Source organism: Haematobia irritans, chromosome 5, assembly GCF_050003625.1.
Source record: "Haematobia irritans isolate KBUSLIRL chromosome 5, ASM5000362v1, whole genome shotgun sequence".
Classification (NCBI taxonomy): Eukaryota; Metazoa; Arthropoda; class Insecta; order Diptera; family Muscidae; genus Haematobia; species Haematobia irritans.
In genome coordinates, this window is record NC_134401.1 from 58,334,882 (window position 1) to 58,349,228 (window position 14,347).

The window sequence follows — 14,347 nt, forward strand, 5'->3', positions numbered from 1 at the left end:
TCGTCATTTTTTCACGATTACTTTTCCTTAATAATCAATTTTAAGGAATACAAACTTTGTGAAAATTTGCTTTGGACTATTCCCCACCATCAAGTTATAATAAAATTTGCAACAAATATGTATAATTTTATGCCTTTCTTGCTGATTTAATTTTCACTTTAGCAGCTAAAATCGAACTTAGTACTCACCTTTAAATGTATCCTTACTCCAATTCTGCACTTCACCAACCAATACCAAATAAAAAGCTTTTTTCCAGTGTATGCTTCATTTTCAAACCTGCACTGAATAAATTATTTACGTGATATTAAAGATTACGCAAACTATAGTTTAGGATGCACAGTTAACAAAATATTAACGACAAATTTCTTTAAAATAACTACATTGAATTAAAATAAAGTTTATAGTCTTCGCTTTTTATACCCACCACCATAGAATGGTGACGGGGTATAATAAGTTTGTCATTCCGTTTGTAACGCATCGAAATATCGATTTCCGACTATATAAAGTATATATATTCTTGATCAGGCAGAAATTCTAAGACGATATAAGCATGTCCGTCTGTCCGTCTGTCTGTCTGGCTGTCTGGCTGTCTGTTGTAATCACGCTACAGCATTCAATAATGGAGCTATCGTCCTGGAATTTGGCACAGAATCGTCTTTTGTCTGCGCGCAGGTCAAGTTCGAAGATGGGCTATATCGGGCCATGTTTTGGTATAGCCCCCATATAAACCGACCTCCCGATTTGGGGTCTTTCGCTTATAGAAACCGTAGTTTTCATCCAATTTGCGCGAAATTGAAAATCTAGAGATATTTTGGGACCTTGAAGAGGTGTGCCAAAAATGGTGAGTGTCGGTCCATGTTTTGGTATAGCCCCCATATTAACCGACCTCCCGATTTGGGGTCTTTCGCTTATAGAAACCGTAGTTTTCATCCAATTTGTGCGAAATTGAAAATCTAGAGGTATTTTGGGACCTTGAAGAGGTGTGCCAAAAATGGTGAGTGTCGGTCCATGGTTTGGTATAGCCCCCATATAAACCGACCTCCCGATTTGGGGTCTTTCGCTTATAGAAACCGTAGTTTTCATCCAATTTGCGCGAAATTGAAAATCTAGAGATATTTTGGGACCTTGAAGAGGTGTGCCAAAAATGGTGAGTGTCGGTCCATATTTTGGTATAGCCCCCATATAAACCGACCTCCCGATTTTACTTCTTGGGCTTATAGAAACCGTAGTTTTTATCCAATTTGCCTGAAATTGGAAATCTAGAGGTATTTTTGGGCCATGAAGAGGTGTGCCGAAAACGGTTAGTATCGGTCGATATTTTAGTATAGCCCCCATAAGAACGATTTCCCGATTTAACTCCTTAGGTTTCTAGAAACCGTAGTTTTTATCCGATTTGCCTGAAATTGTAAATATTCTCGCATTTAAGGCTCACAAAAACGTGTATCGGATTAAGTTTTTATCGGTCCATTTGGTAATGCCTCCATATAGACCAATTTCACTTCTTGTGAGTATAGAAGGCGCACTGATCATGAAAATTGCTTGAAACTCAATGTAAAATTTCCAATTTTTCTTTAAAGAAACACATTTTTGATTTAAAACATTGAAACTTTAGATTTAAGATCAAAAAACTTTTTTTTTTTTGAGTGTATACCGATAAAAAGTAAAATATTTCTGATCATTATTTCCGTTTGAAATCTAGTCTGTTTTCGAAAACTAATTTTTAAATGTAAATAAAAAAACTTCTCTCAAAAATTGTCCACTTCTGTGGGGGGTCCCACACAGAGTGCACTGAAAAAAATATTGTCGTGAGGTCAAAGATTTCATGTCTTTAAAATACGAATGCAAATTTTTCTTAGCATAGAAGACGCATTTCTCTAATATAAAGTTTTTTCCTTATCCAAAAGTCGATAAACTTTTCAATGAAGTCGTATTGTCCTTATAATTAAGTTATTTCTCTTAAAAATTGGTATCATAACATGAAAGAAAAAATGTTTTTGCTAAGGTCAACTTTACTTTAATAATTCAGAAAAATTCTTTAAATTTAATGAAATTGTCTTTAAACTTGTTGTCTTTTTGCATCTTGACTACAAAGCAAAAAATCATTCAAATATAGGACATGTTTTTCAACACTTTATTTAAAAGATGTTTTTTACTTGAAACATAGCATAATTTCTACTGGAAGTTAAGTGTCAATTTTGACAATAAAGTTGTAGTTAACTCGTTTTTAAAGGACTTTGATAGCATATTTAAAAGAGAATTGTGTCTTAAAAGTATCCTTACTTGTATTCTCCGCTTCTTTGTCTAGGAATCAATACCAAATTTTTAAAAGACAAAATCTTTGGAACGGGGCATGTTTTTTTTCAGTGTGGTTTCGCCGTAAAAAGAACTTTTCGGATTTAGATCAATAATTCGATGATCTACTACAAAATATTGCAAAAAAAATATGTTTGTCAAATTTCAAATCTAATGTTTCCATCCTTTTCAAAGTTAGAAAGTCGTAACAAATGCGGCTGTAATTAACGATACAGATGGATCGACTCAAAACGTGGGCTGCCAAAGAAAAGCTATTCTGCCATTTCTCGCAAACATTCTATGACCGAAACTATAACAAATTATACTATTCTATTTAAAAGAAATTCAACTTTGGAAATCAGCCACGAATTGACCTCAACTTTAAAAGAGGAGAATTTTGTTTGTCTCCCATAAATTGCATACTTTACCAGTTGGTAAACCATTAATGGATCCCCTGTTTAAAACCACATACTAGTATTAATATTATTGTTGGCATATGCAGCGATAATGTATGGCAATGATAATGGTAATGACGATGTTTTGTTATCCTTATGATTGAGTATGTGTGAATGTGTGCATGTGTATGTATGCTACTCATATGCGTATTGTCTGCACCATTGTCTTGCGGCTGTACAATTAAATGCAGATGTCACATTTTAAATATTTCACCAACAATACCAAAAATTCAAATGTTTTTCATTATCTTTGTTATTTTTTTTTTTTTTTTGGTAGAATGTGTCATTTATTTATTTGGCTTTAGGCTATTATTGCATACACGGATATATATTAATGGATTTTTATTGGCAGAATTTCTTTACATTAAATTGTATACGACAATTGTTGACATTTAATAAAAAAAAAAAACAGATTTTTTAATTTCAGAGAATATTATTTATTTTCTATTTGAGACTCAATAGTTAAGTTATGAGTGAAGCCACACTGCAAGTAAAATAAACTGGAAAATTTTCAACATCGCTATATACCGATTTCCAAGATATTATATATGCATTCCGAAGGTATATTTGTGGAAATTCAATGTTGAATGATCATTAGCTAAAAAATAATTCCTGTCGTCAATCGCGAAATTAATTAATCCAATTATTTTTTAATGTTTCAATCACGGAAATTATGACATACATATCCAAGCCAAAGAAGCGGAGAATTGATGTTGGGACACATTTAAGACACAATTATCTTTTCAATTTGAGTTTTGCACATATGATTCTAAGAAACAAATTTTAATTTACTTATGTTTTTTCAATATTCTTCTTCATGTATTATCAAAGTCCATTAAAAACGTGTAAACGACAAATTAAATTTCCAAATTCGACTTGACTACGAGTAAAAATTATGCTATATTTCAAATAAAAAATGTCTTAATAAAGTATTAAAAACATCTCCTCTTTTTAAAGGCTTTTTAGAACCAAAAAGTCTACAAATTTAAAGACGTTAATTTTGAATTCAAAAGTATTAAAGACAAGTTAATCTTAATAAAACTAAATTTTCTTTCATGTTAGGATACACAATTTTAACTCGAATCACTTAACTATAAGGACAACACCACTTCATTGAAAAGTTTATCGACTTTTGGAGAAGGAAAAAAATTTGTATTTTAAGGACATGAAATGATTTGCCATACGACAATATTTTTTTAATGGACAGTGAGGCTGATATGTCCTGCAAATTTAGGTTTCTATGATTTCTAAACAACTGACAGATTTATTCCAGTGACAGTTCATTTTATTGTTTACAAGTTTAAAAAAGCATTTTGGTTTATTGCATTCAGAACCCAGGAAAAAAATTTGGAAGTTCTTCCAAAGGCACAACTTTAAAAGCACTTCCAGAAGATGCACTCCAATGATGTTTCTTATTTTAACCACCCAGGAAGTTCTTTTAATTCAATTTTTTGTTCATACTTTTAATGGGCAGTTTTAACTTTTTTTGTTTCAAATAGGTTAAACACAAAGTAAGAATTCACAAAATTGTACAAATCATTTAAATTTTGTCGAAAAAATGCTAAATCTGAAGAATTGAGATTTTTTGAAAATATATGAGATCAACCGTTTCCGACAAGCGTTAGAATCCATAAAAAATTATAAAAATTATTTATTTGACAAAATATCACAGAATTTTTTAATTTAAATCCAAAACATTGAATTCGGATCACACCTAAGGAAGTGATGCAAATTCAGTGCAACGGCTGTTGAAATGGAGGACTTCCGCCCATGTTAAATTCATCTATTCTGCGTCAATTTTGCACCACTTCCAGATCCAAAAGGAACATTTTCCTTACTTTTTTGACGACGCTTTTTTTACTGGGAAGTAAAGTTATTTGTGATGGAACTCAAGTGTGATAGATTTATATTTGGCTGGAAAACCACAACTGACCAGCATTTAAATGTAAAAACACTATTTTGATACTGGCAGTGTTGCATCGCGTCCAGGAAGTTGGGCAATATTTACATAAGAGCTACAATGAAAATCTAAGTTAGAACGGTTAATAACACTAGTTTACACTGAAAATCTACACTTGATGAGAGTCCGCTTTTCTTATGTATTTTGATCTGCTGAATTCGAAAAAAAATGTTTAAAATTTTTTATGTAACAGTTTTTGAGATATCCCGTTATTATTAGTTTTTTGCTCTTTTTTCACTAAACAAATTATATCTCGAGTTAGAAATGTCCGATTATATCATTGTTCGTACTCACATGAAAGGTATTAAGATGACGAATAATTGCGTATAATTGGATATGTGATAAGTTAAGTGGTTTAAAAAATATCGATGCGAAAATCCAAATTTTCAAAAAAAATTGTATTTTACAATTAACCTTTTCCACCAGAAAAGTAGAATTCTGTGGTGAAACGCTCAGAAAATTCTTACTTTTAGTTTTAAATTTATAATTTAATTTTTTTTGTCCAGCTTTGCTAATGGTGACATCGCGAAACCAAGGGAAAGCTATTCACCCAAATAGCAGAAATAGAAAAATAGCAGAAAATTTTCATTTGGTTGAAAAGCTTCTTTAAGTACTTCAACGTTTAAGTGCCAACAGGACCCCATTGGTTTGGTGAACGAGGAACACTAGAAGAGGAAGAAGAATCCTGCAAACACACTGGGGTCACTATAAATTCACTTACCTCTTTACACACACACGCAAACACCACATATGCAAAAAAGTAAACCCAAATACAATTCAAACAACAAGGGTGAAATACAAGTGCATACTTGGAAAAACAGACCGCCCCATTGGCACAAATCGAAGGCACCCGAATTCTAGAATGCAAACGAAGATTTATGGGGCAACATTATTCATAGGCGACGTCCATTGAAATCACATTTGCAATCGAAGAAGAATTTATTTACGTATTCCAACCAACTCTTACAGAGAAGCTCTGACTGTGAATACATGAGTGTGACTTTTGGCCAAGGACTCTTTAGTGTTCCAGCATTTATTTATTTTTATACCCTCCATCATAGGATGGGGGTATATTAACTTTGTCATTCCGTTTGTAACACATCGAAATATTGCTCTAAGACCCCATAAAGTATATATATATTCTGGGTCGTGGTGAAATTCTGAGTCGATCTAAGCATGTCCGTCCGTCCGTCTGTTGAAATCACGCTAACTTCCGAACGAAACAAGCTATCGACTTGAAACTTGGCACAAGTAGTTTTTATCGATGTAGGTCGGATGGTATTGAAAATGGGCCATATCGGTCCACTTTTACGTATAGCCCCCATATAAAGGGACCCTCAGATTTGGCTTGTGGAGCCTCTAACAGAAGCATATTTCATCCGATCCGGCTGAAATTTGGTATATGGTGTTGCTATATGGTCTCTAACAACCATGCAAAAATTGGTCCACATCGGTCCATAATTATATATAGCCCCCATATAAACCGATACCCAGATTTGGCTTGCGGAGCCTAAAAGAGAAGCAAATTTCATCCGATCCGGCTGAAATTTGGTACATGGTGTTGGTATATGGTTTCTAACAACCATGCAAAAATTGGTCCACATCGGTCCATAATTATATATAGCCCCCATATAAACCGATCCCCAGATTTGGCTTGCGGAGCCTAAAAGAGAAGCAAATTTCATCCGATCCGGCTGAAATTTGGTACATGGTGTTGGTATATGGTCTCTAACAATCATGCAAAAATTGGTCCACATCGGTCCATAATTATATATAGCCCCCATATAAACCGATCCCCAGATTTGGCTTGCAGAGCCTAAAAGAGAAGCAAATTTCATCCGATCCGGCTGAAATTTGGTACATGGTGTTGGTATATGGTCTCTAACAATCATGCAAAAATTGGTCCACATCGGTCCATAATTATATATAGCCCCCATATAAACCGATCCCCAGATTTGGCTTGCGGAGCCTCAAAGAGAAGCAAATTTCATCCGATCGGGCTGAAATTTGGTACGTGATGTTGGTATATGGTCTCTAACAACCATGCAAAAATTTATCCACATCGGTCCATAATTATATATAGACCCCATATAAACCGATCTCCAGATTTGGCTTGCGGAGCCTCAAAGAGAAGCCAATTTCATCCGATCCGCCTGAAATTTGGTACATGATATTGGTATATGGTCTCTAACAACCATGCAAAAATTGGTCTACATCGGTTCATAATTATATATAGCCCCCATATAAACCGATCCCCAGATTTGGCTTGCGAAGTCTCCAAGAGAAGCAAATTTCATCCAATCCGGTTGTAATTTGAAACATGGTGTTAGTATATGATCTTTAACAACCGTGCCAGAATTGGCCCATATCGGTCCATAATTATATATAGCCCCCATATAAATCATTCTCCAGATTTGACCTCCGGAGCCTCTTGGAGGAGTTAAATTCCGATCCGGTTCAAATTAGGCACGTGGTCTTAGTATATGGTCGCTAACAACCATACCAAAATTGGTACAATCACACAAAAATTGGTCCATATCGGTTCATAATCATGGTTGCCACTAGAGATAAAAATAATCTACCAAAATTTTATTTCTATAGAAAATTTTGTCAAAATTTTATTTCTAGAGAAAATTTTGTTAAAATTTTATTTCTGTAGAAAATGTTGTACAAATTTTATGTCTACTTTGTCAAACTGAATTATATACGTATTGGATCGATCTTTTGTGATTTAATATATACCACGTATGGACTTACATACAATTTAGAAGATGGTGTTAGGAGGTTTTAAGATACCTTGCCATCGGCAAGCGTTACCGCAACTTAAGTAATTCGATTGTGGATGGCAGTGTTTAGATGAAGTTTCTACGCAATCCATGATGGAGGGTACATAAGCTTCGGCCTGGCCGAACTTACGGCCGTATATACTTGTTTTATTAAAGTGCGTTTTAGGCTTGCTTGATTTCATCCAATGAATCCTACATCCTACATTTGTTAGGTTGATTCTTTCTGAAATAATTATGTAACATGTTATATAACTCACTTTTTATTCCCTCCACCATAGTAACACAACCAAATATTAGGCTCAGACGACATAAAATATATATAATCCGCGCCGTGGTCAAATTCTGAGTCGATCTAGCGATATCCGTCCATCCATCTGAAACTTGGCACAAGTAGCTGTTATTGATGTACAGAGCTGACAATTTTTTCATACTGCCCCGTATCGTCTGCAGACATAGAAAGAAGTTTTTCAGGATATGGAAGAAAAAAGGAAAAAAATCTTTTGACAACTTGAAACACCATCTAATAATTTGTTGTAATAGAAAAACGATGAGAATTTGAATTAAATAAAAACAAGTATATACGGCCGTAAGTTCGGCCAGGCCGAATCTTATGTACCCTCCACCATGGACCGATCTGGACCAATTTTTGCATGGTTGTTACAGATCATATGTTGACACCATGTACCAAATTTCAGCCGTTGCTTCTCTGAGAGGCTCCGCAAGCCAAATCGAGGGATCGGTTTATATGGGGGCTATATATAATTACGGACCGATGTGGACCAATTGTTGCATGGTTGTTAGAGATCATATGCTGACACCATGTAGTAAATTTCGGCCGGATCGGATGAAATTTGCTTCTCTTGGAGGCTCCGCAAGCCAAATTGGGGAATCGAATTATATGGGGGCTATATATAATTATGGACCGATGTGGACCAATTTTTGCATGGTCAATAGAGACCATATACTAACACCATGTACCAAATTTCAGCCAGATCGGATGAAATTAGCTTCTCTTAGAGGCTCCGCAAGCCAAATCGGGGAATCGGTTTATATGGGGGCTAGATATAATTATGAACCGATGTGGACCAATCTTTGCATGGTTGTTAGAGACCATATACTAACACCATGTACCAACTTTCAGCCGGATCGAATGAAATTTGCTTCTCTTAGAGGATCCGCAAGCCAAATTTGGGTGTCCGTTTAATACCATTTGCAATACCATCCGACCTACATCAATAATAACAACTTGTGCCATGTTTCAAGTTGATAGCCGGTTTCGTTCGGAAGTTAGCGTGACGGACGGACGGACATGCTCAGATCGACTGCGTATTTCACCACGACCCAGAATATATATATATATATATATATATATATATATATATATATATATATATATATATATATATATATATATATATATATATATATATATATATATATATATATATATATATATATATATATATATATATATATATATATATATATATATATATATATATATATATATATATATATATATATATATTCTATGGGGTCTTAGATCAATATTTCGATGTGTTACAAACGGAATGACGAAGTTAATATACCCCCATTTTATGGTGGAGGGTATAAAAATCTGTATTTCACGAATTTGAAAACTTTTTATTTTGCTTATTTTTATTGCATATTTTTTAAGGGCATATCCAAAGCGCTTATTTTGGCTTTTTTCGTGCTTGAAAATATCTTCTTTGCTCATTAGTACACTGAAAAAAAGCATGCCCGGTTCCAAAGATTTTGTCTTTACTTTAAAAATTTTGGTATTGATTCCGAGCCAAGGATGCGGAGAATACAAGTAAGGATAATTTTAAGACACAATTCTCTTTTAAATTTGGGTTTTGTGTACTTGCTTCCAGGAAGCAAATTTTAAGTTTTCGCTTTTCAGCTTTGTTTCGTCTTATGCTATTAAAGTCCTTTAAAAACGAGTTAACGACAACTTTATTTTCCTAATTAAGACTCGACTTTTGGTAGAAATTATGCTATTTTTCAAGTAAAAAACGTCTTTAAAATAAAGTTTTGAAGAACATGTCCTATATTTGAACGATTATTTGCTTTGTGGTCAAGATGCAAAAAGACAACAAATTTAAAGACAATTTCATTAAATTTAAAGAATTTTTCTGAATTATTAAAGTCAAATTGACCTTAGCCCAAACATTTTTTCTTTCATATTATGATACCCATTTTTAAGTGAAATCACCTAATTATAAGGACAATACGACTTATGTGAAAAGTTTATCGACTTTTGGACAAGGAAAAGAAACTTTATATTAGAGAAATGCGTCTTCTATGCTAAGCAAAATTTATATTCGTATTTTAAAGACATGAAATCTTTGACCTCACGACAATAATTTTTTCAGTGTATGCATGCCACTTCCCAGACATTTTACGATATTATTGCTAATATTTCAGCCTGAAAAACAATACAGCGATTTTTAGTTTCAATTTATTTGAATATGTTATACTTCAAAAACCCACTTGTCCTCCAACAACCATTTTGGTTCATATCGGGCCATAATTAAAAATTACCCCTACACTGAAAACAAACAGTGAACCCACCAGGAAGAAATGTTTCGGTTAATTTTAGAAAATTTTAACTAAACAGTATTACTAACGCTGCCATCACGCCGATATTACAAAAATAAGTAAATATTTTTCGACAAATTCAAGAAAATGTATTAGACATGATTAAGTTTTTTCACTTGCTAAAGAAAATTTTGTAGTTTGAAGGAGTTCAAAATTTGCAAGAATGTCTTTAGTGACATACGAAGTTCATGATGGGTGCGCATTTATAGTAAAATTTACAAATTTAAAGAAATAATGAACTATGTTGTGAGAAATACGAATTTAGTAAATCTTTATGCTTAATTTGTGTATAATTTTTCCCGTATTTTAATTGATTTAACTAACGTACTCAAAAAACTATTACAGTAAAAGAAACTTTCTCCAAACATAATAATTCCATGAACTAAAATAAAGTTAAATTGGCTTTAGTTAAATAGAGAGTTCACTTTTTTTTGAGTGTATGGTTAGGTTAGGTATAGTGACAACCCGATATTTCAGGCTCACATAGACTATTCAGTCCATTATGATAACTGAATGCTTCCCGATGTTTCAGTCAATGACAATGGACCTCCTTTTCATAGCCCCGATATAAACTGAATTCGAGATTTGACCTCCGGAACTTCATTCGATCCTGTTGAAATTTGATTCGCGATGTTACTATATGCTCTTTAATAACTATGAAGTAATTACTGTGATAATGTCAGAAATTGCATTACTCTGAACATTCGATTGGCATTTAAATAATCAATCCGCACTTAGGCACTACAGAATTGCATTTATATACTGCATCAAATATGAAACTGTTATCGATAATGACAAATAACGAAAGCGATAACACACACAGACACAGACACAGCCACAGCCACAGCCACAGCCGCACCCATAACCCCATATTCCCACAACTGTTGTATCACAATGCAGCAGGATAATTGGCAAATGCTTATTGAGTGTGCCTATAATGGAATTTAAATGTGAATTTTAGATACACCAACTGAGTGGAACTATTGTCGTTTTATGTGTTTACATGCATGGAACTCCCAAATGCCGCGTTTATAGAGCTTTCCGATAAAAACATAAATAGCAGAAAGCATTCATTGTTCTCTACATAGAGCCATTCAAACTCCAGACACGTCTCTGTGGCATGTCTACACTGCTCAAAAAGAATAGCATGTGCGTTGTTACATTAATTTTGTGAATCTACTCTAAATTCTCGATGTGGCTCTTCACTGTATGGGGGACACAACCATCTTGTGGCGGTATAACCAATAAATATATACAGTACATGGTCATTGAATTATTACTTTACCATAGACTCGAGTAAACATTCAGTATGTTTTGATGCCACATCTTCTGGACTAATCTCATATCGATGCATGCTGTAGTCATCTGCAACAATGGGAGTAAGGCGGACATGTGGATGTATTGGGTATCCTTCAGATTAGGAAATATTAGCAATGAGAAAGGTGGCGAATTGGCTGAGATGTAATGTTCCAACAAATGTTGGCATTAGTATATACTAAAAGAGTCAACCTGCAATAAAGTCATTGGACTCTCTGTTCCTTAACTCGAAAACGAACATCAACTGCTGCAAATCTCTCAATGAGATGACTGAGCAGTACAATATTCACCTAATATCGATGCCTGGCCACAGGAAGGTTAGGTTAGGTGGCAGCCCGATGTATCAAGGTGACTTAGACTATTCAGTCCATTGTGATACCACATTGGTGAACTTCTCTCTTATCACTGAGTGCTGCCCGATTCCATGTTAAGCTCAATGACAAGGGACCTCCTTTTTATAGCCGAGTCCGAACGGCGTTCCACATTGCAGTGAAACCACTTAGAAAAGCTTTGAAACCCTCAAAAATATCACCAGTATTACTGAGGTGGGATAATCCACCGCTGAAAAACGTTTTGGTGTTCGGTCTAAACAGGAGTCGAACCCACGACCTTATGTATGCAAGGCGGGCATACTAACCATTGCACCACGCACGCAGAGAAGAAACATGATTGTCACAATCATATTCGAAGAGCAAAATAATATGATAGCAGCTATGTTTGCGGCGACCATGTAAAATTTTAACCTGCAACCATGTTGGCTCAGTGAACATGGTTCTAAAAAAATATAATTGTCCTCATCTAAAATGTTATTATATTGATAAAAAGAATTTTGTTTGAATGAAAAGACAATGGTCACGATTTAAAATGTTATGGTATTCATTAAAAATGTTTTTCTCCTAGATAAAAGAACATGGTCACAACCTAAAATGTTTTGATCTTTATGAAAAAACGTTTTTCATCGTCGAAAAAAGGACGCCACTTTTGAAAATAAAACACAAAATTAACTTTATTTGTTTGTTTTTATTTATTATTATTATATTATTATTAATAAATTAATTCATTGTTTATTTGTATTTATAATGCCGTTCAAGCAAACATCATATATTTTTACACACTCTATTTTATTTCAATTTCAACAGTAAGTAATTATTCCATATTTACATCAAATGTACAAACGCAGACATCATGTAACTGCAAATAAAAAAAATAAATTAACACAAAACACAGTAAATCCGTATTCTCCGTCCATTCCAAGAAACAATCAAAACACGACTGAAGCACAAAATGAAAATCGTGTGTACCTGCTCAATGTTTTTATAAAATTCTTTTCGCTGCAAAAAAGTTAAAAAATTAAATGGTCACGAAAAAAATGTAAATGGTCTTTATGGCCATGTAATGGTTCTAGACATGTCTGTACTTCACCTATAAAAATACTTTTTTCCCTGTAAAAAAGTAAAAAAATTGAATGGTCAGGTACATGATTTTCCCGACCATTTAATGGTCTTAAATTCTATCATTTAAATGATAGAACATGTTTGCGGTATTTCAGAACCATTCAAATGCTTATTGCCACCATACATTTTTCTCCGCTCGAAAACTATTTTTACAAAGACAAAATACATGGTTTTCGCGGCAATTATATGCTCTATATGAGCATTAAATGGATGCGGCAACCATGCCCAAACATGGTTTTTCTGTGCGTGCGGTGTCTCCCACAGGAACATACCGGGGAAATGCGTAGCGGATGAGTTAGCAAATCTAGGAACTTACATATGCCTCTGGCTATTTGTAAGCTCATACTGCGTGAGAAGGCTGTTATGAAGGCGATCAAGTAAACATATCCTGTGTGAGTTACCTGCATTTTGTGTAAGGCGTAAGCGAATTTTAGGAGCACACAGCTTTTGATTACTGGCGGACCTGGAAAATCTTAACTTAAGAAGTCTGCTAATATTTTTGAAACAATCTAGTTAGTTCAACAGAAGAAAATAATCGAGAAGGTTCAGCGGTTAAAACTAGAAGTGCCCATATGCAATAGGTACTTTTAGTTAATGTGGTATCACAATGGACTGATTAGTCTAAGTGAGTCTGAAAAAATCGGGCTGCCACTTTACCTAGCCTAACCTAGAACCAATAAAATATATATATTCTGGGTCGTGGAGATATTCTGAGTAGAAAAAAAATACTTTTCCCGATATTTTAGTCCACCGAAATTCCTTTCGGTTATAAAGTATTTCCTTTAAAAGCAAGCAAAACCGAAATTATGGCAAGCGTTACAACGATTGCCTATAATCTGCTTTTTTGCTTTTTAAGACATTTTATTAGTCTCAAGAGAAAACTTCTCTTGTCTAAAATTATGTATTGTGCTGTCAGTCCGTCCATCTGAGAAGTCACGTTGCTATCCGAAGGAAACCACCTACCGACTTGAAACTTAACACAAGTATTCGTAATTGATGTTGGTCAGGTCCGGTTGAAAATTTGACCTCTTATTACAATGCAAAAATTAGCTCAAATAGGTTCATAATTATTTATAGATTCCTCTACATAAATTGATCAAGGCCTAATATAGATATTTAATCTGCGTTTTTATATAACATAGTATTGATATGAACAAACTTATAATTCAGAAAACAATGACGTTTTAAGGTATCTTGCCATGGGCAAGTAATTCGATTGTGGATGGCAGACTTTAGTAGAAGGTTGTACGCACTCCCTGATGGAGGGTACAGAAGATTCGGTTTTTTTCGATTTTTTTTAATTTTTACTCAAGTTAACCACATCAACTATCTCAATATAAAGATTCTTCACTGTATACGCTCTTTCGAATGGCATAGTTTTCATAAAAAAAAACACAAAAACTATATTGAAGAAGGATGAAACGAAACAAAAAAACAACAACAAACTATACCTAAGTTGTA